Below are 22740 nucleotides of genomic sequence, written 5' to 3'. Positions count from 1 at the left end.
TCTGTGTTAAACTTGAGAATGTGTTTAACTGCCAAACTGAGCTTTTCATTTTTTCATGTAGGTCGCAGTTATTGTGGTGGACGCAGCTAGTGTGGGCTCCTGAGAGGTGGGCTAGGAGGGGCTGGCGTACTCATTGAGGAAAGAATGGGAAGGATCCCTTCATGGATCATGCTGGCCAGAGGAGAGGAGGTGCAGGTTCCTGGAGGCTCTAGCAGGTCCCTGTTTTCCCTTGGGCAAACCCCATCCTTTTCCCTTTTCTTTGAGTTCCTTTAGCATCTTAGGGTGGGTCTCCAAGAGAAATGTTCTAAGTTTAGATTAGCTTCAATGATATGTGACAGAAAACCCAAGATAATAACAGATGAAACAAGATAAAAGTGTATTTTCCTCTTTCATAAACAGAGTCTGGAGATAAGCCATCCAGAATCATGGCTTCATGATTCTCAGGTACCTTGACTCCTTTTATAGTGCCACACTGCCACGTTCAGTATCCTGCCACAAGGTCCTAAATGGCTGTTGGAGCACCCACCATCACATCTGTATTACAGCCCACAGGAAGAAGGGGTGGTGGTGGAAGAATGGCATGTCTTCCTTTTTAAGACCATTATACCCCCAAATCACATGCTTCCATTTACACCTTGCTGGCTGAATGTTGCCATGTGGTTATAAGTAGGCTTTATTCCCATTGTCCAACAGCCCATCTTAAATTTGGGGATTATCATCATTAAGGAAAAGGGGGAGAACAGATATTGGGGGGCAGTTAACAGTCTCTGCTGCTGTATAACATTTTTTACTGGCTCCATACAGAAGTTTCCCACATGGAACGTGTTCCCGGGATTCCTGTCCTGTCTGCCCTTGCCTGTGGTTTGGACCTGGAGGTTTATCAAGTCTTTGTTTAATTCCTGGAAACACGTTATGTGCAGAAACAGAGTTCATGCACTGGTGCTGTGCCTCAGTGAAATAAAATTTTATGAAAGAGCTATGTGATGTCAACTCTCTAAGAGGCACGTTTTCAGACGTTAACATCTCTAACATACAGTCTCTGTTGGTGAGGTGTGAGCATCAGGACTGCCCTCCCGGCCATCACCTGTACATTGGAATTTGCAGATTGGTGGGAATCCTGGAGGCAGTGGTGAAGCACTCATGGGAACTGCCACTCCATCAATGCTGATGTCAGAGGGGTGGGGGCTGCACACGGAAAATCTCAGGCAGCAAGAATTCAAGACAGAGTGATCCACAGGCATCATATCCTGAACGTGAAGAATTTTCAGAAGACATTAAATAATTTATTTCACTTACATTTTCCTTTTTGAGAATTCACAAGAGTGATAGATGCCTTTAAAAACTCTGAGTCTAAATCTGAAAGACTAAAGTACTCCCTAAAAAGGGTAAAGTAAGTACAAAAAGTTGAGTGATAAGAACTCCTGTGAATAGCCGTTCTGAAATTACCTTGTGTATATACTAGGAATGAACAAATAAGCAAAAAAAGTATAGATAATGAGAACCTAGTTTCTCATTGTGGGAGAAAATATCACAAAGAGAGAAAAGGGGTAAGTTAGAGTAGTGTGGTGTTGGAGTTAAAGTTAGTATTTAGGATTTATACCAGTTTATATGTATAATTTTATACCAGTATAAATTCCAGATTTATTATACAGATGGATAGAGGTGTGTGTGTGTGTGTGTGTGTGTGTGTGTGTGTGAGTATACTTGCATCCATTTCCTAGCTCTGTCTGCTAAGCTGGCCTAGAGCGATGACACCTCAGTGAGCCTATCTAGAGTCCAGATCTTTCTCAACAGCATTTCCCAGTAACAGAAGCCAGGGCTCCTTGGACAAGTGGTTGATTCCATGGATGAGGCAGAGAAAATACAAGACGAGTCTGGAACATCATCTGGGAATAGAAAATTAGAAACTATTCAAAACGTAGTAGGCAGGACCCAAGATCCAACCTGAAGAAACTCAGTGTGGCCACACCTGCAACAGTTTGAACAGTGAAATAAATAGTGATGGCAATGGATTATCACCCATAAAATAGAAAATATCCATGCGTTCTTCTGGATGTCAGTAAATAATTGCATAAGTAAGTAATGGAGAAGAAAGGGCAGCTCTTTTACAGGGGAATTCCAATTAATACATGTGGAAGGGATGATGGCAGTACTAAACACCGCAGTAACAACCATAGGCCAGAATCATCAATGGTCACTAAAATCGGAGCAAAAGCATGGTGAGAAACAAGGATACTTGCATAGTACAAACTGTCTTCCCACAGGATACTAATTACAAAGGGGAAAATTGTAAATTTATACCTGCAGACACCATATTAATCGAGTAATCGGGGGTAACTAACGTCCCCAGTGAAAACTGGTTGCCATCACCTACATCCCACATGAAGTGCACATCATTTCCATTGTATTCTTGCGAAAAATGTGTAACCTCAGTCTAATCATAAAATACTCAGACAAACCCGATTGAGAGGCATCCTACAGACTTAACTTGTCCATATTCTTCAAAAGTGTTGATGTCATGAAGGACAAAGGCAGACTGAGGAACTGTCCCTGACAGGAGGAGATGACATGAGCATTGACTGCGGTGTGGTTCTGGGCCTGGGATATTATTGGGAAAACTGGTGAAATTCATACACTGGTAGATTACTCAACTCAACAGTGTCAGTGTTGTGTTTCCTGGTTTCTCTGTATTTTGGTCCTGTAGTTGTCATCATTAGGGGAAGCTGGATGAGGGGTGTGTGGAAATTTCTGTGCCTTGTTTTTTTCTTCAGTTTTTCTATAAATCTGAAACTATTTCAAAATAAAAAGTTAAAAGGTGGGGAGAAATATTATGTCTTAATTTAATTGGCAGTGGATAGGCATTGTTACAATTACCCTGAATCATTTGAGGACCCCGTTTTAATATATGTACCTGTTCAGTGCATTTTTTCAAAAAACATAAGTGAGCTTATTTATACTTACTATTCTGTGACATGCCTTTTTGTCTTAACTGCATGTTTTAGGATGCTTGCCCTATGTGTCTGAGTAGAGCCACCTTGTTTTTAAAATAGCTGCATGGTGGTCTAGGGTGTAGATATTCCATAGTTTAACTGATATTCATTTGTGTTGTTTCCACTCTTCTACTGTTCCAAACAGTCCTTGCACATTGCCTCTTAATGTACACATGTATGTTTTTCTTTAGGATGAATGCAGAGTTGACAGATATTTGCATTTTTTACTATCCAGTTGCCCTCCAAATAAAATTGAACCCACATCAATCCCAGCAACACTACATGTGGGTGTGTGCTAATTCCCCACAATCTCACCCACACCAAATATGATCAGTCGTTTAATAGTTTGCAATTTTCATTCATTCATTTCATCTCATTCAAGTGTCTGAAAACAGTAATGATTGTTTTTGTTATTATTGTTGGCTGGGGTATGAAAGAGAAAGACATTCCAGGCAGGGCAAACAGCATGAACAAAGGCACATGTTTTCTGTGGGTATAATGTGCCTACTGAGTCAGGTGGGGTCTTTAGCTCTGAGTGTCAGAATCCAAGTATGGCTGCCGTAAGCATGGTGGAATGTGCTGGAAGGATGAGTGAGTGAGTGTGGGGGTTTGGGGGGCAGGGAATATGGCTGTGGTTGTGGGCATATAGTAATTCATTGAACCAAATCAATGGAAAAGCAGAACTAGTCTAGTTGAAGTTGGGCATAAATCAAGGGGCCATAACTAGAGAGAGTATATGGAAGCTGGGCCAGAAAAAACTATGTCCCTGCATCCTCCTGTCAGGCCATCTACCCAGGGGGCAGAATACATGTAGAGTGGGTTTAAGGGCATGGACAGGCTCAGGTTGCCTTCCTGGATCTGCCACGGGGGGGGCCTGCACAAATCACTCCTCCGTCAGTTTTTTCTCTGGTCTGTGAAATGGGGCCACTGAGGGGAAGGTCTAGCCCCATCCCAGCCCCAGGGCTATCCCAACTCTTTGAGATCAGAATAGGGACAAGCATGGTATAGAAGGGGCCAGCTACCTATATAGCTCCAAACCCCCTTCACAGTCGGTTGGAAGTTGAGTTCCTGATTTCTGGGGTCCCCAGTGTCCAGGGATTCTTTTCAAACCATGGTGCTGGCATGGTGTAAGTAGAAATATGTATGGGTGCCCACCCTCTGCCATGTCACTCTCTCCGTGGCATGGATGCCTCCCAAGGGGTGGGGCTTGATGGGCCCAGGTTGACTGCTGCTCATGGCAGCTTATGTCATGTTTGTGTGGCTTTTCTCCTACTAGTGGGACCTTATGACCAGGCCTTTTCAGGACTGCAGCATCCGCAGGACATCTTGGACCATAACTCTTCCAGAGGCAACCCCCCCCCCCACTCTTCTGGTTGGAAGAATACCAGCCATTCCACAGTCCTGCCTCTTTGCTCATAGACAGGTCTCTCCCTGCTGCACAGGCCCAGCTCACCTGTCTGCCTCCTCCTGCGCAGAGCAACTTGACCCACCCATGTCTTGCCTATCTTCTCCTTCAGTCCCTGTGTTTCTCAGGGGGGGCAGCCTGGAGCATGGTGGGAAGCAGTTCTTCACTGTGCTGCCCTTTCCCAGTGTTCATGCCCTTTCTCACCTCTGGCTGAATGCTGTCCCCAGTTATTAAGACAACCCACTGTTAATTCCCATACTCCCAACCCTGTTTGAGTGGTGCTTCCATTCATCAGTTGTTCTATTCTGTAAGATATGTAACAGCTACTGATCAATTTAAGGGAAGCATTTATTGAATAGTTTCAGGAGTGACCACAGTAACCACTATACTTTTAACCCTAATAAGCCTGAGGGTTCACATGGCCCAGGTCTTAGCATAGAATCACATTTAAAAAAGCACATATCATCAACCAGGGGCCTGCTCAGGGGCCCCTGTCACCACGCTGACTCCTTTGCACACCCCCATGTCTGTCACCCAGCCAAAGGGGCCGTTTGCTCCCCCCATCTCTTTTACATCCCTTCGTGGCAAGTATCAGTGTGGCCTCCCTGCTAGCAGTATGCACCCTACCTCAGACAGAGGACAAGAGAGGAAGAACTCCAGAGTTGTGTTGAGTAGGCAGAGGAAGGTAAGGAAGACCTTAGGCACCTATGTTAAATTATTTTTGCACCATTTCAAATGGGTATAGAAGTCTTCCACTTAAAAGGCATTTTTCTATCCATTGTCTCTATTGCATCTCAAGGCTATCATTCCTGTTTGCAGATAAGCAGTCCTTTAGGGATATTCCTCAACCAAAGCCAGACAGTAAGTGGTAGAGAAGAAATAACTGGCTGTGGCTCCGGGGACATGGTAACTGGAGGGTGGGATTCATCCCAGGTCCATTGGTTCCAACACTCTGCTGCCTTTAGGCATCAGAGGGGGAAAGGGGCAGATAGGAAGGGCATCGCTGTTCCTTCACAGACCCCTGGGTTCGACCAGCCTGCCCTGCTCTCTGCCACCCAACTCCTTGCAGACCTACCCAGACTTCCATGTGGCAGGCTGATAGGAATCTCATTTTCTTTCTTCCCCCCGCCCAGCTTTATGGAAATGTAATTGACAACACAGTGTAAGTCTAAGGTGCACAATGTGTGGACTTGATAAGGAATCTTTTTGAAATTTTTTAATTTTGGTATCATTAATCTACAATGACATGAAGAACATTATGTTTACTAGGCTCCCCCTGTCACCAAGTTCCCCACACATATCCCTTCACAGTCACTGTCCATCAGCACAGTAAGATGCTGTAAAATCACTACTTGTCTGCTGTCACACAGCCCTCCCTGTGCCTGCCCCACACTATACATGCTAATTGTAATGCCCCCTTTCTTTTTCCCCACCCTTGTCCCGCCCTTCCCACCCATCCTCCCCAGTCCCTTTCCCTTTGGTAACTATTAGTCCGTTCGTGGGTTCTGTGATTCTGATGCTGTTTTGTTCCTTCAGTTTTCCTTTGTTCTTATACTCCACATATGAGTGAAATCATTTGGTACTTGTCTTTCTCCGCCTGGCTTATTTCACTGACCATAATACCCTCTAGCTCCATCCATGTTGTTGCAAATGGTAGGATCTGTTTTTTTCTTATGGCTGAGTAATATTCCATTGTGTATATGTACCACATCTTCTTTATCCATTCATCTACTGATGGACATTTAGGTTGCTTCCATATCTTAGCTATTATAAATAGTGCAGCGATAAACATATGGGTACATCTGTCTTTTTCAAACTGGAGTGCTGTATTCTTAAGGTAAATTCCTAGAAGTGGAATTCCTGGGTCAAATGGTATTTCTATTTTGAGCATTTTGAGGAACCTCCATACTGCTTTCCACAATGGGTGAACTAATTTACATTCCCACCAGCAGTGTAGGAGGGTTCCCCTTTCTCCACAACCTCGCCAACATTTGTTGTCTTTTCGATGATGGCGATCCTTACTGGTGCGAGGTGATATCTCATTGTGGTTTTAATTTGCATTTCTCTGATGACAAGCGATGTGGAGCATCTTTTCATGTGTCTGTTGGCCATCTGAATTTCTTCTTTAGAGAACTGCCTGTTCAGCTCCTCTGCCCATTTTTAAATTGGATTATTTGCTTTTTGTTTGTTGAGGTGTGTGAGCTCTTTATATATTTTGGATGTCAACCCTTTATCGGATCTGTCATTTATGAATATATTCTCCCATACTGTAGGATACCTTTTTGTTCTATTGATGGTGTCCTTTGCTGTACAGAGGCTTTTTAGCTTGATATAGTCCCACTTGTTCATTTTTGCTTTTGTTTCCCTTGCCCGGGGAGATATGTTCATGAAGATGTCACTCATGTTTATGTCCATGAGATTTTTGCCTATGTTTTTTGCTAAGAGTTATATGGTTTTATGACTTACATTCTGGTCTTTGATCCATTTCAAATTTACTTTTGTGTATGGGGTTAGACGGAATCTCATTTTTTTCTACCTTCTCTAACTGCCTTTTTAAAAACATCATAACTTTCCTAGGAAGAAACTTCTCTGCCAGCCCCCTGTGGGAATGGCCAGCCGGGCCTCTGTTGTGGAGCCTCACATCACCACCCACGGGGCCCTGGGCAGGCTGTGCCTTCCACGGGTGGAGATCCCAGTTCTCTGGATTAGACAGTTTCCTCAGGTGCCCTCCATCATGGGCCATCTGTCCCAGCACTGTCCACTCGCAGCCCTTCTAACAGTGCCATCTTTGGGGAGCGTGGTCTCCTGGGTGGTTTCATGACACGCCCCAGTGAGGGCGGGGACACCCCAGAGCTGTCAATGCGTTAATCCGGTCAGATGGTCAGGGAGGCTGTCAGTTTAAAATATACTAATGGGGGAATAGTTTTCCAAGGTGGGGGGCCTTCTTTAAGCTCCCAATCGGGATGGATGGATAGGTGTGCACACATCAGAAAGGGCAGGGGAGAAGGAGGGAGAGAGGGAAGAGAACACCTTTCTAGAAATACAGCCCATCTGCATTGTTAGCTGGTTTCCCCGGAAACCGCCAGGAACAGAGAACTCCAGCCTGGCATGGAGGTGCGGGGCCCTGGCGCCCTGGGAGGGCAGGGGCCTGGCCTGTCTCCCTGCCTGGCCGCTACATGCTGGGGTCAGGCTCTCCCAGGGGGCTCCACAGCTCTTAATTAGCCTTTGAAAAGGCCTGGAAGGACAGCAGCTTCTGGCCTGGCCTCAGCCCGTCTGAACCAAAACTTCACTCAGGTGGGGACCCCCCTGCAGTCAGGTAGCACCATCTTCCTGTCACTCTGGAAGGCTGATGCTTCCTGCTCCTGATGGGAGGGAAGGAAGCCCAGGAAGGTCTGGAGCTGCGAACTGGTTTCACAACAGCCTGCCGCCAACTGAGGCCCTGTGCCCCGGGGTTCCAGGCGACCGCTGTCCAGTCCCCCTCACTGGGCCTTCTGCAGGGAGAAGCCAAAGGAGCAGGGAGGGCAGAGGAGGGATGGGTGGGGAGCGCCTTCTCACCAGCCGGTTAGTGGATTGTCTGCCTCTCAGGGCAAAGCGGAAGTCGGAGGGCTTCACCCTCAAGAAAGACTAAAAATAGAATTGGGAAGGAAGGAAGGGAGGAGGGAAAGACGGAGAGGAATCCATCCTTCTATCCCTCCAGGCCATGCGGGGATGAGCACTGGGCTAGGACTCCGAAGTCCCCATTTCTGGGCCATGGAACCTCCCTTAGCCGTTGCTTTCCTCATCTTGCTTCCCATCAGAAAGTCAAGTGGTACAGGAAAATATTTTGTGGCTGCTTCTGGTTTCCAGACAGCCCGCCCTCCACCCTTCTTGAGAGCGTATGTATGCTCCTGCTACTTAAACCTGTCAAAAAAAAAAAAACCCCAAAAAACCACAACAAGAACTGTGAGCTTGAGATGCTTTGTAAGAATAAGAAATTGTTTGTGATCTTCACATAGTCTCTTAAAACTGTGTGTTTTCCTGATTTCAAATCATAGATGCTAGTTTTCAGTCCAGCACCAGGGATAATGCCTGTCAACTTTATGGTGTACATCCTTCCAGGATTTTTGGTGGAACTATTCATATTTCTCATAATTTGGAAAATAAAATGTTTTAGAACTGCCTTTTCTATTTACTATGACACAAGCACTTTCCCATGTTACTAATTAATCTTTTACAAGTTACTGACCCATAGTTTGTCTAGTGCTCTATTCATGGACATTTAGTTTTATTTCAGTTTTTTCCCCCCTGCTGTAAATGGCACTGTGGTGAGCATTCTTACAGGTACATTGTTAGGTGCCCTCTCTGGTTTCCTTCGGCAGTTTCTTCCAGGGAGGTGGCTGAGTCCCAAGAGTATGAACCTTTTAAATTATTTTAAGTCATTATTATTCTGCAAAACTGCCCTCCAAAAGGTGTATCAATTTATATGACCACAAGCAGTATAAGAAAAGCACCAGTTTCAGTGTGTTTTTGACAGTACTATAAACTTTGCCAGTTGCATTGGCACACAAACAAAAGGTGTATTGTTTTAATTTGAATTTCTTTGACTTCTAGTGAGTTTTAGTATTTTCCCATGTATGTATGCAACAATTTTAATTTTATGAATTTCTAGTTCATGTCCTTTTCCAGTTTTTTTCATGGTGCATTCTGATCTAGGCCATCCTGAAATCCACGTGAGGGGTGACAGTTCCAGGCTACGCAGGCTATGGGAGCCTTGGACCCTCTCTGTCTACCACTGGTTTCTCCAATCACAGACACAGACATGCATGTATGCACACGTGCACATATGACCCTTTCCTCTCCTGAGGTCCAGAGGTCCAGAGTCTCCTGGGCCTGGAACCCACCCTCGGTGGCTAGGGGGTAAGCCGTCATTGTGGGCCATCCATGCCTGCTGGTGGCACATCACAACTGGCATGCCCTCCTTCATCATTACTCTGCTCGCCTCCCCTCCCTCGGGGCCATACTCACCTAGGCATGTTCTTCCAGGTCCTGAAGACAGCCCTCAGCTGTGTTCCTCTCTGTGTCCTCCAGGACCCCACTGTCCACTTCTGACCACAGCAGGGCTTCTGTCTGCCTCTGATCCTTTGTTTAGCCACCCCACACTGGCCCCTCTACTTCTCAACAAATTCAGAATTTCCTTGACATTGTTCTAGGGATCATCTGGAGTTGCTTTTGTTTCTTTTCTCTCTTTTGGAAACATGTTTGAAGAGCAAATGACATGTTGACTTAGGTGCGCCCTACAGGCCAGTGTCACAGAGGTAGCCTTGCTGCAAAGGCCAGCAATGCAATGTTCCCATGCTGGTGATGCGGTCCCTGGGCCTGTGCGGCCCTCTGCTGGCCCGGAGAGTCACAGCAGGATCGGGGCGGCCCCGCCGCAGCAGGGACCAACCTCGTACTCGCACTCCCTCCACAGGGCTCCTGCTCCACGACGTGACCATGGCCGGGCTGCAGGAGATGCGGTTCCCCAAGGAGAAGCTCCTGCTCCGGGGCCCTGGAGCTGGTGATTCACCCCTTCAGGGACGTAGGGCGGAGGATGCCACCTCATGGCCAAGAAGAAGACAGTGTGCCTTCCCCCCCAAGGGGAGAGGGAAAGAAACCCTTCATTATGATTAGCACGTATGATGTGGGAGGGGGGTCACACGGAGGGCTGTACAACACAGAGAAGACAAGTAGTGATTCTACAGTGTCTTACTATACTCATGGACAGTGAGTGCAATGGGGAATGTGGGGGCATCTTGTTGATGTGGGGGTCTAATAAACATAATGTTACTCATGTAGTTATAGAATAATGATAAAAAACAAATAAGTAAGTAAATACATACATACATACATAAATAAATAAATAAATAATAGAATGCACTGGCCCAGTTTATAAAAGACATGTGCATCCCTTTGTCTATCACAGCACTATTAACAATAGCCAACCTAAGTGTCCATCAGAAGATTAACAGTGTAATATTATTCTACCAGATGAAGAAGAAAAATCCTACCATTTATAACAACATGGATGGAGCCAGAGGGTATTATTCTCAGTGAAATAAGCAAGGCAGAGAAGGACAAGTATAAAATGACTTCACTAACCTCCCAGAAGGAGAACCAAGAAAAACTGAATGAGAAAAACAGCAACAGATTCACAGAAACCAAGAATGGACTAACAGTTATCAAAGGGAAAGAGACTGTGGTGGATAGTTGGGAATGGAGGAATATGCACATTACAATTAGCATGTGTTATGTGGAAGGGGTGCACAAGGAGGGCTGTAAAAGAGAGAAGACAAGTAGGGATTCTACACTGTCTTACTATGTTCATGGACAGAGACTGCAGTGGGGTATCTGGGGGCATCTTGTTGATGGGGGGAGTTTAGTAAACTACATGTTACTCAGGTAGTTGCAGACTAATCATAAATAAATAGCAAATAAATAAGTAACTAATACATACATACATATATACATACATATATACATGCAGAATTAAATAATAGAATAGAGAAGGGAAATTTTAAAAAGACATGTGCACCCCTCTGTTTATCACAGCAGTATTCACAATAACCAAGGTAAGTGTCCATCAGAAGATGAACAGTGGAATATTATTCAGCCAGATGAAGAAAACAAATCCTACCATTTACAACAACATGGACGGAGCTGGAGGGTATTATGCTCAGTGAAATAAGCCATGCACAGAAAGAAAAGTGTCAAATGATTGCACTCACCTGTGGAGTATCATGAAAAAGAAAAAGAATGAAGGAACAAGACAGTAGTAGCCTTACTGAACCCAAGAATGGACTCATGGTTATGAAACAGAATGTGACTATGTAGGATGCGTTGGAAGGGAGGGAAGAGAGGGAAAATGGGGCATTATGAGTAGCACACATAATGTGGGTGGGTGGCAGGTATGGGCAAGGCAGTATAACACAGCAAAGATCAGTAGCGATTCTACAGCATATTCCTGGGCTGATGGACAGTGACTCTTACAGGCTATGTGGTGGGGACTTGATAATAGGGGTAGTCTAGTAACCATAATGTTGCTCATGGAACTGTTTAGTACTGACACCAAAATAAAAAGAAACACACAGTACCTTGGGTCTGGATTCCATTTAACCTGATGCTGTCAAGATGGTCAATGTCCACCTCACCAGAATCACAGCTGCTCCTCTCAGCATACACATTCTGTCTCTAGGAAGGGGCACCACTGTGACATCACGGAATCTCCAGGCAACAGTGGTGCTCTTGCAAACTCCACCCCTCGAAGGCGGGAACTACCCAGTGATGGGGAGCTGCATCACGAGATGAACAGTGGAATATTATTCACAATATATATAATGATTTCACTCATCACTGGAGTATCAGAACAAAGAAAAATCTGAAGGACAAAACAGCAGCAGTCTCACAAAACCCAAGAATGGACTAAAAGTTACCAAAGGGAAAGAGACTGGGGTGGATGGGTGGGAATGGAGGGATCAGGGTGGGGGGAACATTGAGGACATTAGAATTAGGAAATATAATGCCAGAGGGGTGGCACAGGGAGGGCTGTACAACACAGAGAAGACAAGTGATTCTAAAGCATCTTACTACGCTGAAGGACAGTGACGGCAAGGGGTATCTTGGGGTACCTTGGTGATGGGGGGACTTGAGTAAACATAATGTTACTCATTTAATTGTAGATTAATTATAACTAAATAGATAGATAGATGATAGATAGATATAGGTGATAAGTAGATGATTACATAGACATGATAAGTAGATAGATAGATAGATAGATACATACATACATACATACATACATACATATATAGATAGATTAGATAGAATGCAGCAGGATAGTTTAAAAAGACGTGTTTCTCACAGCACTACTCACAATAGCCAAGCATAGATAGAAAGATAAATGAATAAATGCATTAATAAATAAATACATACATGAAAGAAAGAAGAAATGCAAGAAACAAAGCAGCTGCCCAGTTTAAAAAAAGACACATACACCCCCATGTTTACCACAGCACTATTCACAATAAACAATCTACAATTATATAAGCTATGTTATGGTTACTACACGCCCCAGATCAAGTCACCCCCACATATCACATTACAGTCAGGGTACATCAGTAGATGCATTAATAAAGAAGATGTGGTACATATACACAATGGAATATTATTCAGCCATAAGATGAAAACAAATCCTACCATTTGCAAACAACATGGATGGAGTTAGATGGTATTATGCTCAGTGAAATAAACTGAGCGGAAAAGACAAGTACCAAATGTTTTCACCCATATGTGGAGTATAAGAACAAAGAAAAACTGAAGAAACAAAACAGCAGCAGAATCACAGAAACCAAGAGTGGACTAACAGTTACCAAAGGGAAATGGACTGTGGAGGATGGGTGGGTAGGGATGGATAAGGAAGGGGAAAAAGAAAGGGGGCATTATGATTAGCATGAATAATGTGGAGGGGAGCACGGGCAGGGGTGTGCAATACAGAGAAGACAAGTAGTGATTCTACAGAGTCTTACTATGCTCATGGAGAGTGACTGTCATGGGGTTTGTGAGGGGGGACTTTGGGAAGGGGGAGCCTACTAAACATAATGTTCTTCATGTAATTAAAAATTAATGATACCAAAATAAAACTAAATAAAGAAAAGTGAAATAAAATAAAATAAAATAAAAAAAGAATGTAGCAGCTCAGTTTACAATACATGGGCACCCCTATGTCTATCACAGCACTATTCACAATAGCCAAGCTAAGGGACCATCAGAAGATGAACAGTGCAATATTATTCAGCCATAACAAAAGAAAAAAATCCTACCACTTACAACAACATGGATGGAGCTAGTGGGTATTATGCACAGTGAAATAAGCCAGGCGGAGAAAGACAAGTATCAAATTATTTCACTCACCTCTTGAGAAGAGGAACCAAGAGAAACTGAATTAGCAAAACAGCACCAAATTCACAGAACCCAAGAATGGACTAACAGTTACCAAAGGGAAAGGGACTGTGGTGGATAGTTGGGAATAGAGGGATAAGGGGACAGAGATAGAAAGTATGCATTATGATTAGCATGTATATTGTGGGAAGGGGGTCACAGGGAGGGCTGAACAACACAGAGAAGACAAGTAAGGATTCTACACTATCTTACTATGCTCATGGACAGAGAGTGCAATGGGGTATCTGGGGGCATTTTTGTGATGGTGGGAGTCTAGTAGACATAATGTTACTCATGTAATTGTATATTGATGACAGAGGGATAGAAAGAAAGATAGATAATAAATGAATGAGTGCATGAATAAATGAATAAATATGTATATACAAAGAAAGACAAAGAAACAATGATAGATAGACAGATAAACGAATGAATGCATGAATAAATACATACATGAAAGAAAGAAAGAGGAAAGAAATGGAAGAAACAAAGAAAGAAAGAAAGAAAGCAGCCAGCCAGTTTTAAAAAGACATGTGCACCCCTATGTTTATTACAGCATTGTTCACAATAAATAATCAAAGAAAGAAAGAAACAAAGAAAGCAGCCAGCCAGTTTTAAAAAGACATGTGCACCCCTATGTTTATTACAGCATTGTTCACAATAAATAATCTACAATCATATGAGCTACGTTATGGTCACTAAACGCCCCAGATCAAGTCACCCCCACATAACCCATTCAGTCAGTGTCCATCAGCATACTAAGATGCTGCAGAATCACTACTTGAACTCTCTGTTCTATACTGTCTTCCCCATGGGACCTCCCCACACATTATGTGAGCTAATCCTAATGGCCCCTGTCCACCCTTCTCCCTCACTTCAGAACCAGCCTTCTTAGTCCCTTAACCTTTAGTAAACTGGTGATGGGGTAAGTCTACTAAACGTAATGTTGCTCATGTAGCTGTAGACTAATGATAAATGAATAATGAATAAATAAGTAAGTACATAAATGAATACATACACACATATAGAAAAAAATAAATAATAAAAAGCAGGAGCCCTGTTTAAAAAAGACAGGTGCACCCATATGTTTAACACAGCAATATTTACAATAGTCAAGCTAACTGTACATCAGAAAATGAACAGTGCAGTATTATTCAGCCATAACAAAAGAAAAATATCCTACCATTTACAACATGGAAGGAGCTAGAGGGTAATATACACAGTGAAATGAGCCAGGTGGAGAAAGACAAGTATCAAATGATTTCACTAACTTCTGAGGAATGAGAACCAAGAGAAACTAAATGAGAAAACAGCACCAGATTCACAGCAACCAAGAATGGACGAACAGTTAGCAAAGGGAAAGGGACTGGGGTGGATAGTTCGGAATAGAGGGATAAGGGGACAGGGATAGAAAGTATGCATTATGATTAGCACGTATATTGTGGAAGGGGGTCACAGGGAGGGCTGAACAACACAGAGAAACAAGTATTGATTGTACAGTGTCTTACTATGCTCATGGACAGTGACTACAATGGGGTATGTGGGGGCATCTTCGTGATGGGGGGAGTCTAGTAAACATAATGTTACTCATGTAATTGTATATTACTGACAGAAAGATAGATAGATATACATAGACAGATAGATAATAAATGAATGCATGAATAAATAAATATACATATACATAAATACATATATACATAAAGAAATAAATAAAGCTCTAACCCAGTTTCAAAAAGACACATGCACCCCTTTGTTTATCACAGCACTATTCACAATGACTAATCTACAATTATATAAGCAACATTACGGTTACTACGCATCCCAGATCAACTCCACCCCACATACCGCATTACAGTCACTGTTCATCACCATAGCAAGATACCACAGAATCACTACTTGAACTCACTGTACTATACTGACATCCCTGTGGGACATCCCCCCGCATTATGTGAGTTAATCGTAATGCTACCTGTCCACTCTTCTCCCTCTCTTCCCAACGAGCCTTCCTAGTCCTTTACCTTTGGTAAATTGGTGATGGGGGGAGTCCAGTAAACATAATGTTACTCATGTAGTTGTAGACTACTGATAAATAAATAAGGAATAAATAAGTAAGTACATAAATGAATACATATATACATACACATATAAAAAATAATTGAAAGCAGCAGCCCAATTTATAAAAGAAATGTACACCCCTATGTTTAACTTTTAACGCAGCACTATTTACAATAGCCAAGCTAAGTGTCAATCAGAAGATGAACAGGAAATATTATTCAGCCATATGAAAGAAAAAATTCCTACCATTGACAACAACATGGGTGGAGCTAGAGGGTATTACGCTCAGTGAAATAAGCCAGGCAGAGAAAGACAAGTATCAAATGATTTCACTAACCTTTGCAGAAGTAGAACCAAGAGAAACTGAATGAGCAAAACAGCATCAGATTCACAGAACCCAAGAATGGACAAAGAGTCAGCAAACATAAGGTACTGGGGTGAATAGCTGGGAAAAGAGGGATAAGGGGAGTGGGAAAGGAAGCACGCATTACCGTTAGCATGTATAATGTGGGAGGGGTGCCACAGGGAGGGCTGTACAACACAGAGAAGACGTAGTGATTCTAGAGCGTATCTCACTATGCTCATGGACAATGATTGCAATGGGGTATCTGGGGGCTTCCTCATGATGGGGGCACTCAAGGAAACAATGTTACTCATCTAATTGTATATTAATGACAGAAAGATAGGTAGGGAGGTAGATAGATAGGTAATGAATTATTGAAAAATAAATACATGCATACATAAAGAAAGAAACAAAAAACAAAGAAGAGAGAGAGAGAAAGAAAGAAACAATGCAGCCATGCACTTTAAAAAAGACACATGCACCCTTATTTTTATGACTGCACTATTCACTATAACGAATCTACAATTTATATGAGGAACATTATGGTTATTAGACTGCTCAGATCATCAAGACCCCCCACATACCCATTATGGACACCATCCATCAGCACAGTAAGATGCTATAGTATCACTACTTGACTTCTCTGTACAATACTGACTTCCCCGTGGGTACTTCCCCCGACATTACCTGAGCTAATCGTAATTCTCCCTCACTTCACAACCAGCCTTCCTAGTCCCTTAACCTTTGGTAAATTGGTGGGAGTCTCCTAAACATAATGATACTCATGTAGTTGTAGACTAATGATAAATGAATAAAGAATAAATAAGTAAGTACATAAATGAATACATACATACATAAAAAATAATAAAATGAAGCAGCGGGTGCCTGAGACCAGCACCTGAGGACAAAGAAAATCGTGCATTTTTCTTTTTTTTCATTATTAATATAATTAATATATATATATATTTTTTTCTGTTGTTGCTTTGGTTTGGAGAGTGCTTTTTGGAAGTCTTAAAGGGGCAGGGCAGGACACTTAGTCCAGAGGCAGGGAATCTTGGGATCTCTGGGCACTCTAACTCCCTGGGTAGCAGGGAGCATGAAGGCCCCTTACAGAGATAAATAGCCTCCTGGCCGCTCCCCATCCAACGGGGATCCACCATTTTGGAGCAGCAGCTGGAGCCAGGCCACGCTGACAGCTACAGCGGAGATAAACTCCATAGCAGCTGGGCAGGAAGCAGAAGCCCTGTCTGCGAACAGCTGCCCAGCACAAGCCACTAGAGGTCGCTGTTCTCCCAGGAGAGGAAGGCCATAAACCAGTAAGAAGGGAAGTTCTTCCAGCCGTCACTCGTGCCAGCTCTGCAAACTATCTCTATCACCATGAAAAGGCAAAATTTCAGGCAGACCAAGATAACAGAGACAACACCAGAGAAGGAGACAGACCTAACCAGTCTTCCTTAAAAAGAATTCAAAATAAAAATCATGAACATGCTGATGGAGATGCACAGAAAAATGCAAGAGCAATGGGATGAAGTCTGGACGGAGATCACAGATGTCAGGAAGGAGATCACAGAAGTGAAACAAACCCTGCAAGTATTTATAAGCAGAATGGAGAAGATGCAAGAGGCCACTGAAGGAACAGAAACCAGAGAACACGAACGTATAGAAGCTGACATAGAGAGAGATAAAAGGTTCTCCAGGAACGAAACAATACTAAGAGAACTATGTGACCAATCCAAAAGGAACAATATCCGTGTTATAGGGGTACCAGAAGAAGAAGAAAGAGGAAAAGGGATAGAAAGTGTCTTAAAAGAAATAATTGCTGAAAACTTCCCGAAACTGGGGGAGGAAATAATCGAACAGACCACAGAAATACACAGAACCCCCAACAGAAAGGATACAAGGAGGACAACACCAAGACACATAATAATTAAAATGGCAAGGATCAAGGACAAGGAAAGAGTTTTAAAGGCAGCTAGAGAGAAACAGGTCACCTATCAAGGAAAACCCATCAGGCTATCATCAGACTTCTCGACAGAAACCCTACAGGCCAGAAGAGAATGGCATGATATATTTAATGCAATGAAACAGAAGGGCCTTGAACCAAGGATACGGTATCCAGCACGACTATCATTTAAATATGATGGCGGGATTAAACAATTCCCAGACAAGCAAAAGCTGAGGGAATTTGCTTCCCACAAACCACCTCTACAGGGCATCCTACAGGGACTGTTCTAGATGGGAGCACTCCTAAAAAGAGCACAGAACAAAACACCCAACATATGAAGAATGGAGGAGGAGGAATAAGAAGGGAGAGAAGAAAAGAATCTCCAGACAGTGTATATAACAGCTCAATAAATGAGCTAACTTAGGCAGTAAGATACTAAAGAGGCTAACCTTGAACCTTTGGTAACCACGAATTTAAAGCCTGCAATGGCAATAAGTACATACCTCTCAATAGTCACCCTAAATGTAAATGGACTTAATGCACCAATCAAAACACACAGAGTAACACAATGGATAAAAAAGAAAGACCCATTCATATGCTGCTTACAAGAGACTCACCTCAAACCCAAAGACATGCACAGACTAAAAGTCAAGGGATGGAAAAACATATTTCAGGCAAACAAGAGTGAGAAGAAAGCAGGGGTTGCAGTACTAATATCACACAAAATAGACTTCAAAACAAAGAAAGTAACAAGAGATAAAAAAGGACAGTACATAATGATAAAGGGCTCAGTCCAACAAGAGGATATAACCATTCTAAATATATATGCACCCAACAAAGGAGCAACAGCATATGTGAAACAAATACTAACAGAACTAAAGAGGGAAATACACTGCAATGCATTCATTTTAGGAGACTTCAACACACCACTCACCCCAAAGGATAGATCCACCGGGCAGAAAATAAGTAAGGACACAGAAGCACTGAACAGCACACTAGAACAGATGGACCTAATAGACATCTATAGAACTCTACATCCAAAAGCAACAGGATATACCTTCTTCTCAAGTGCACATGGAACATTCTCCAGAATAGACCACATAATAGCCCACAAAAAGAGCCTCAGTAAATTCCAAAATATTGAAATTCTACCAACTAATTTTTCAGACCACAAAAGTATAAAACTTGAAATAAATTCTACAAAGAAAACAAAAAGGCTCACAAACACGTGGAGGTTTAACAACATGCTTCTAAATAATCAATGGATCAACAAACAAATCAAAATAGAGATCAAAGAATATATAGAAACAAATGACAACAACACCACAATGCCCCAACTTCTGTGAGACGCAGTGAAAGCAGTCTTAAGAGGAAAGTATATAGCGATCCAGGCACACTTGAAGAAGGAAGAAGAATCCTAAATGAATAGTCTAACATCACAATTGTCGAAACTGGAAAAAGAAGAACAAATGAGGCCTAAAGTCAGCAGAAGGAGGGACATAATAAAGATCAGAGAAGAAATAAACAAAATTGAGAAGAATAAAACAATAGCAAAAATCAAAGAAACTAAGAGCTGGTTCTTTGAGAAAATAAACAAAATAGATAAGCCTCTAGCCAAACTTGTTAACAGAAAAAGAGAATCAACACAAATCACCAGAATCAAAAATGAGAATGGAAAAATCACAACAGACTCCACAGAAATACAAAGAATTATTAAAGACTACTATGAAAACCTATATGCCAACAAGCTGGAAAACCTAGAAGAAATGGACAACTTCCTAGAAAAATACAACCTCCCAAGACTGACCAAGGAAGAAACACAAAAGTTAAACAAACCAATTACGAGCAAAGAAATTGAAACGGTAATCAAAAAACTACCCAAGAACAAAACCCCGTCGGTGGTCGGATTTACCTCGGAATTTTATCAGACACACAGAGAAGACATAATACCCATTCTCCTTAATGTTTTCCAACAAATAGAAGAGGAGGGAATACTCCCAAACACATTCTATGAAGCCAACATCACCCTAATACCAAAACCAGGCAAAGACCCCACCAAAAAAGAAAATTACAGACCAATATCCCTGATGAATGTAGATGCAAAAATACTCAATAAAATATTAGCAAACAGAATTCAACAGCATATCAAAAGGATCATACACCATGACCAAGTGGGATTCATCCCAGGGATGCAAGGATGGTACAACATTCGAAAATCCATCAACATCATCCACCACATCAACAAAAAGAAAGACAAAAACCACATGATCATCTACATAGATGCTGTAAAAGCATTTGACAAAATTCAACATCCATTCATGATAAAAACTCTCATCAAAATGGGAATAGAGGGCAAGTACCTCAACATAATAAAGGCCATATATGATAAACCCACAGCCAACATTATATTGAACAGCGAGAAGCTGAAAGCTTTTCCTCTGAGATTGGGAACTAGACGGATGCCCACTCTTCCCACTGTTATTTAACATTGTACTAGAAGTCCTAGCCACAGCAATCAGACAAAAGAAAGAAATACAAGGAATCCAGATTGGTAAAGAAGAAGTTAAACTGTCACTATTTGCAGATGATATGATATTGTACATAAAAAACCCTAAAGACTCCACTCCAAAACTACTAGAACTGATATCAGAATACAGCAAAGTTGCAGGATACAAAATTAATACACAGAAATCTGTAGCTTTCCTATACACTAACAATGAACCAATAGAAAGAGAAATCAGGAAAACAATTCCATTCACCATTGCATCAAAAAGAATAAAATACCTAGGAATAAACCTAACCAAAGTAGTGAAAGACTTTGAAACCTGAAAACTACTAGTCACTCTTAAGAGAAATTAAAGGAGACACTAACAAATGGAAACTCATTCCATGCTCATGGCTAGGAAGAATTAATATCATCAAAATGGCCATCCTGCCCAAAGCAATATACAGATTTGACGCAATCCCTATCAAATTACCGGCATCATTCTTCAATGAACTGGAACAAATAATTCAAAAATTCATATGGAAACACCAAAGACCCCGAATAGCCAAGCAATCCTGAGAAAGAAGAATAACATAGGGGGGATCTCACTCCCCAACTTCAAGCTCTACTACAAAGCCACAGGAATCAAGACAATTTGGTACTGGCACAAGAACAGAGATACAGACCAGTGGAACACACTAGAGACTCCAGACATTAATCCAAACATATATGGTCAATTAATATTTGATAAAGGAGCCATGGACATACAATGGCGAAATGACAGTCTCTTCAACAGACGGTGCTGGGAAACTGGACAGCTACATGTAGGAGAATGAAACTGGACCATTGTCTAACCCCATACACAAAAGTAAATTCAAAATGGATCAAAGACTTGAATGTAAGTCATGAAACCATAAAACTCTTAGAAAAAAACATAGGCAAAAACCTTTTAGACATAAACATGAGTGACCTCTTCTTGAACATATCTCCCCAGACAAGGAAAACAACAGCAAAAATGAACAAGTGGGACTATATTAAGCTGAAAAGCTTCTGTACAGCGAAAGACACCATCAATAGAACAAAAAGGAACCCTACAGTATGGGAGAATATATTTGTAAATGACAGATCTGATAAAGGCTTGACGTCCAGAATATATAAAGAGCTCACACGCCTCAACAAACAAAAAACAAACAATCCAATTAAAAAATGGGCAGAGGAACTGAACAGACAGTTCTTCAAAAAAGAAATACAGATGGCCAACAGACACATGAAAAGACGCTCCACATTGCTAATTATCAGAGAAATGCAAATTGAAACTACAATGAGGTATCACCTCACACCAGTAAGGATGGTTACCATCCAAAAGACAAACAACAACAAATGTTAGCGAGGCTGTGGAGAAAGGGGAACGTTCCTACACTGCTGGTGGGAATGTAAATTAGTTCAACCATTGTGGAAAGCAGTATGGACGTTCATCAAAATGCTCAAAACAGACCTACCATGTGACCCAGGAATTCCACTCCTAGGAATTTACCCTAAGAACGCAGCAATCAAGTTTGAGAAAGACAGATGCACCCCTATTGTTTATCGCAGCACTATTTACAATAGCCAAGAATTGGAAGCAACCTAAATGTCCATCGGTAGATGAATGGATAAAGATGTGTTACATATAAACAATGGAATACTACTCAGCCATAAGAAGAGGGCAAATCCTACCATTTGCAGCAACATGGATGGACCTGGAGGGTATTATGCTAAGTGAAATAAGCCAAGTGGAGAAAGAGAAATACCAAATGATTTCACTCATCTGTGGATTATAAGAACAAAGGAAAAACTGAAGGAACAAAACAGCAGCAGAATTACAGAACCCAAAAATGGACTAACAGGTACCAAGGGGAAAGGGACTGGGGAGAATGGGTGGGTAGGAAGGGATAAGGGAGGGGATGAAGAAATGGTGTATTAAGATTAGGGAGAAAGGGGAGGGCTGTACAACACAGGGAAGATAAGTAGTGATTCTACAACATTTTGCTATGCTGATGGACAGTGACTGTAAAGTGGTTTATAGGGGGGACCTGGTATAGGGGAGAGCCTAGTAAACATAATATTCTTCATGTAAGTGTAGATTAAAGATTAAAAAAAAGAAAGAAAAGGGGGATTACTCCTTGATAGGACAAAACTAACTGTAAATCAACAATTAATGAATGCTTTAAATATCCTTAATTTTTATCACTTAAAGGGTGTCAGATGATTGGCTATGGAGGTATACTTTTCTAATAATATTCCTTTCTCTTAAAAAAAAAAGCAGTTCCTGTGTGGTGACCTCCAATGAGTTCTACACAATGGTGTAAAGGGCATATCAAAGTGTGGGCAAAGGGTCTGTTTGTGTTTATACAGAGGATCAAAGCCTAAATTGGCTTCCCAGAAAATGCACTTAGATACGATATGAAGAAGAACTTCCAACATCAGCACTCTTTGGAAGAGTCATACCAGAAGATGATCATCAAAAAACCTCAACAAAAATCCAGGTGATGCTGCAGTTGTAGCTGCATCCATCCCACTGGTTCCCTG

The 22740-nt window shown here is 42.0% G+C and overlaps 2 protein-coding genes across 2 annotated transcripts in view; one reads left to right on the top strand and one right to left on the bottom strand.

Moving 5' to 3' along the window:
* LOC140848917 (uncharacterized) overlaps nt 1–22740 on the bottom strand; it is a 126347-nt gene that overhangs the window by 4268 nt on the left and 99339 nt on the right. The gene's annotated exons all lie outside the window — the stretch shown is intronic.
* The window catches only part of LOC140845526 (transmembrane and coiled-coil domain-containing protein 5A-like), a 65723-nt gene that overhangs the window by 9168 nt on the left and 33815 nt on the right, over nt 1–22740 (top strand). The window lies entirely within an intron of this gene.

The sequence above is a fragment of the Manis javanica genome, chromosome 1, assembly GCF_040802235.1.
Source record: "Manis javanica isolate MJ-LG chromosome 1, MJ_LKY, whole genome shotgun sequence".
Classification (NCBI taxonomy): domain Eukaryota; kingdom Metazoa; phylum Chordata; class Mammalia; order Pholidota; family Manidae; genus Manis; species Manis javanica.
Note: the sequence above shows the minus strand (reverse complement) of the source record. Positions and strands in the feature narration are given on the sequence as shown.